A 5,327-nucleotide genomic window follows, 5' to 3' on the forward strand; every position below is an offset into this window, starting at 1 on the left:
AGAGGAGACTGGACAGGCACCTTGGTGGGATTGTCTGACCCCAGAACTGTTTCCTGCCCAGGGCAGGGATTGGACTTGATAACCTCCTGAGGTCCCTTTTGACCCTAACATCTATGAATCTACAGTGATATATGGTCCACATGAAACTAATTTTTGGTGATCTCACTTCTTTTTGAAAAATAAAGCATATCTTTATTTTAAACCATGGTAGGTATCACTATGGATGTGATGGCAAAAAAGATAATAATAAAGTGTGTTTCTCCAGAAACAACTTTGAAAACACACTGTTGGGCCAGGTGATTGACTGGTCTACTATTAGCACTGGATTTCAGTGAACTGAAGACAATACTTTTACTGGTGTGTTTAGAAAACTGTTTAGCTATCTGTAACAGGGAAACCTAGCCATGTTATTAGGAAGCAGAGTGGCCCCTTTAAGGCTAGAGTCTTCAGAGTGCAGCCTGCCAGCAGAGCAGAGGTTAAACGCCAAGCCCCGCAGGCTAGTCAGTTGACTGGAGCTGTCCAGTGACTTCAAGAGGGCTCAGGCCAGCTCTTGTCTGAGCTAGCCAGAGGGGTCCAGGCTAAGACAGAGTGTGGACTCCTGAAGGCTCCAAGCAAAGCTGCAGCAGCCCTACAAGTGAGGCCAACAGGCAGCAGGACTCAGAGATGTGGAGCCCATGGGTAAGCAGGCTAACTGCCTCCATTAACTTTTCTTTGTTATAGCCCAGGGGCTTACAGTTTATGTTGTAGGTTATTCTGGTGGTTTGTGGCTGAGGCTGTAGGGGAGGTGGAGACCTCATTAGCACCCACAGGGGCCAGAAAGCCCAGTGCCACTGGGGGTGCAGTTCAGATTGATTGAAGCTACTGCCTCCGAGCCCGGCCCAACACAGTGGGTCTATTCTGGACGGCTTAGCTACATTAAAAGGGGCAGGAGCTGCATTGGCTGAGACCCCAACAGGGTGAACAGAAGATGCAGATCACACCTGTGAGGCATGGGCCACAATAGGGGAAGGTCAGAGTCATGTAATTAGTCCTTAAGGCAAGAGCTCCTCACCTCCAGAGGTTGGAGACCAAAGACCAGATCTGGGAAGCCCTGGGGCAGCCTCCCTTTTGAGAACCCAAAGAAACACAAAGATGTGGCAGGAGAGTGAAGGGGAGTTTGTTCTCAGAAGCCAAGTAAAACATGGAAAAGGGACTCTGGAGTGCCTCCAGGCATTCTCAAATGCCCCTGGGGATGGCATCCTGTTATACTAGCCAATGACCATCCAATTTCCATTCTCTGGTTCATCATGTATTTTATCAGCCATAAAGGTCCAGGGAGGTGAGCTGGACCTGGAATTCTCAGGTCAGCTCACGGAGGCTCTAAAGTCAAGGTATGTGGTTGTCATGGGTGACCTAAACTCCTCAGGCATCTGTTGGGAGGAGCAGCCAGCCGGGTCCGACTGCTTATGTAGGTTTCTAGCTGGGATACAGGACCTCCACCTAACCCAGGAGGTACATAGTCCACTAGGGGAAATGCCTTGCTGGACTTGGTCCTTGCCACAGGCGACGACCTGGTGAGGAGTTTGCAGGTACTCGACCACCTGGGTGACAGTGATCATCACCTGCTGAAATTTACTATCCAGTGCAGGGTGGTGAAAGCAAGCAGCAAGGCAGAGGTCATCGACTTCAGGAGGGGTGACTTCTGTAAGCTAAGAAGATTAGTAGGAGAGGCATTGGGGTCTTAGAGCTTCAATGAGATGGAAGTCCAAGATGGGTGGTTGTTCCTCAAGGAGCTAATCCTCTGAGCTCAAAGAGAGTCAGTCTCAATGTGCACCAAGGGGGGCAGGAGTGCTAAGAAGCCCCCATGGATCAGCAAAGGCATCCAGGGATGCCTGAGGGCAAAAAAGGAGGTGTACAAACAGTGGAAGCAAGGGGCTATCAGCAAGGAGGATTACAGCTCCATTGCTCGGACTTCAGGGAGGCTATCAGGAAGGCCAAGGCAGAGATGGAGTTAGGGCTAGTGACCAGAAGTAAGGATAATAAAAAGTCCTTTTTCAAATACATAGGGAGTAAGAAGAAGGCACCGGGTAATGTGGGGCCCCTACAGGATAGGCTTGGCCACCTGGTGATTGCGGCAAATGAAAAAGCTGACCTCTTTAACAAATTCTTTGCCTCCATATTCCTGAACAGGGACTGGGACATCTCCCCCACTAGAATTGCAGACAGACCCAAGGGGGGCACCGCCATGCCTAGGGTCAGGGATGACCTAGTTAGGGAACTTTTGGAGGGGGTGGACACGTTTAGATCAGTAGGTCCAGATGCTCTTCACCCGAGGGTGCTGAGGGAATTGGCAGGGGTCATAGCGGGGCCCCTGGCATGGCTCTGAGTGCTCGTGGGGCACTGGCCAGGTACCAGAGGATTGGAAAAAGGTCAATGTGGTCCCCATTTACCGTTGGGAGGCTGTAGCTCCTGCAGGGGGGGGGGAGTGCTGTAACCCCTGAGGGCACCTCCTCAGGGATGTAGCCCCTGTGGGGGGCAGCAAAATATATATTCATATATTCATGAATTCATGAAACATGCCTTTAGAGTTCACTTTATTATGCTAGAGACACTGGTAGTCTTACTAATTGCTTTAACGCTGTAGATATATTAATAAAACATTGCCCAACTCATTACTGTCTTTCTGTCTCGCTGTCTCTCTCTTTATAGTGGTCTTTTGTTTTAATTGTGGAGTAACATGGATTTTTGGGGTATTTTACAGAGTGACTTTGGGATTTTTTTTATGAGGGATTTTTCAGTTTTCCAATAGGGAACACCACAATTCCTGCTAGGGAGGCCAGTGGCAGGACCCTGCCTGCTCAGAGCTGGCACCATGGACCCAGCTGGCTGTGGCTGACCTCATGGCCAATTGGGGCCAGGAGGACATGCTTTGACAGTTCAAAGCAAGCCACCAGACCTGGAACATCTTTCAGGTGATAGATGCCCAGATGGCTGGGCAGGGGGCACACATTGCAGTAGTGCTGCACAAAGGCCAGCTCTGCAGCCACAGCCCACTGGCAGCTGGCCCAGAGGGGCAAATGCCTCATTTGGGTCTAGCAGGTCACAGCCAGGCAGCAGCCCCCACTGCCAGACTGCTGCAGTGAGTAAAGTGTGCAGGGAACTCTCCAGGCTGATTCAGCAGTCCAGCTGTGAAAAGGGGTAGTGTCCCCAGGTACCAATTGGCTGGGCCTCAAAAGCTCCTGAGAGCAAGTAGCCCTGAGCTACTTGACAAGGTGGCTTTTTGTACTGATGGGGCCAGGACAGGGAAGCTTTTTATACTGCTGAGCTCTAGCTCCACCTGGCTGCAGATCCAGGAGGAGCCAGGCAGGGTTATTTTGCCCCAAAGTGGCACAATTTGCTCCACAACAAAGTGCACATCTCAGCACATAACGCTGAGGAAAAAGCCCTGGCTCAAATTTGCACCACTTCTATTTGAGCTGCTGCAAGCGTACATGCTTGCATGTGTGGACATGCCCAGTGGGTGCATCTGCATGAGATGCTTAACTTTGCATTAACATAATATACTGCAAAACAAGCATGTGCATCTACACATGCACATGCTTACTTCACAGTAAACCTCTCTAATCCTGAGTAAATTTGCTACCTGCCAATACAAGTAGCAAATTTATTTGGGATTGGTAACAGCACTGTAGTGCTCGTGTAGACGCCTGACTGGGAGCAATGTCTAGTCCTGGTCAGCCATCCACCAGGGGTTGGCAGATAGCGAGCTGCCTGCTGCCAGGGTGGACTCCATCACAGGAGCCCGGGTGGGAAATACGACCTCCTGCCTCAGCAGCTGGGAGATCCAAGCCCTCTGTTCCCAGATCACAATCAGGGAGTGGGGGCTGGGAGATCCTGATCTCCCAGCCTCCACTCCACCCTTGTGATCAGGGAGTGGGGGTCTGGGAGACCCTTATCTCCCAGCCCAAGCTCCATGGTTGCAGTGAGCAGGCTGGGCGACCCTTATCTCCCCATGACCATGAAGCTCAGGCTGGCAGATAAGGGTCTTCAAGCCTGAGCCCCGGAACCATGCAGTTTGGGCTGGGAGAAAACAATCTCCTAGCCTGAGCCCCACGACCACAGAGCTCAGGCTGGGAGACATGGGTCTCCCAGCAGCAGCCCTGCAGTCATAGAGGTGGTGATGTGAGCTCCCTGCTGGCAAAGGCTGGGGAACTTGTTTCCTGCCTGGCTCTACAAGTGCATGCCTGGGTGGGGAAAATGTCATGGAAGCAGGGAGCTTCTAATCCCTGGTCCCCATTTGCAATTGGTTGTTCCCAGCCCAGCTCTGCAATTGCAGAGGAGGGGGTAGGAACAAGCTTCTCAGCTTCCACTCTGTGATCACACTTGCAATTGTGGGCTGGAAGCTTCCTGCATGTGGACAGGTCCCTGCCCAGCCTGGAGCTGGGACAGTTCCCAGCCAGCCCCAGGCTGTGCGGGGAAGCATGTGCAGCCTGAAGGTGGCTAGGGACTATCCTATTTTGGGCAGTCCCCAGCCAGCTCTGAGCTGCACATGCAGGCTTTCCCCATGCAACCTGGGGCTGGCTGAGAACTGTCCCTGTCTGGGGCAGGTCCCAGCCCCATGCCCTGATCCAGTGATCTAGGCATGGGGCTTGGAAAGAGCTGCAGGGGTGGGGTAGGTTCCAGCCAGGTGGGGCAGCTAGCAGTGAGCTAGCTGACGGTTGCCCCACTAGTGGATCAGGGCAGGGGGATGGAATCTGCCCTTCCCTTGCAGCTCTTTCCAAGTCCCATGCCTCTTATCTGGGAGCCAGGGCCAGGAGCTCCCTGCTGCCAGGGCAGGGGGAAATTGTCCCTGTCCCAGCAGTAGGCAGCAATCTGGGTCCAGGAGACTGCTGTTTGCTGGCCCAGTACTCCCTGCCAGCCCCTGGATTAGCACCCAGGAGGAACCTCAAACTCCCTCCAGGAGTGGCAGGGGCCCATTGCAGGGCTTCAGGAAATGGTGCAAATCTGCTCCCGAATCCCTGCATGTATAAGCCCCAAAAGGCTTATACCAGATTAGCTTACACCAGTGTAAATGTGGCTGGAGTAAAAGCATGTGTAGACGTGCCTAGTGACTTGCAGTTACAGTAGTGAATATTCTGTGTACAACGCTAAAGACTTGCTTGATAGGTTGATACCTGCCAATAATGCTTCACACCATAATAGTATCTTGCTTTCACAAAGAAGATAGTAGTGTTACCCCATAAAGATGACTAATTTTTTTGTTAATATTATTGGCTACAATTTTAGCCTTTTTGTTGAAAGTTCATAAACTGATCATATCTTTACTTTCTGAATTTGATTTTTGTTCA

The sequence above is a fragment of the Gavialis gangeticus genome, unplaced genomic scaffold (genome assembly GCF_001723915.1).
Source record: "Gavialis gangeticus isolate Ggan-Ray unplaced genomic scaffold, GavGan_comp1, whole genome shotgun sequence".
Classification (NCBI taxonomy): Eukaryota; Metazoa; Chordata; order Crocodylia; family Gavialidae; genus Gavialis; species Gavialis gangeticus.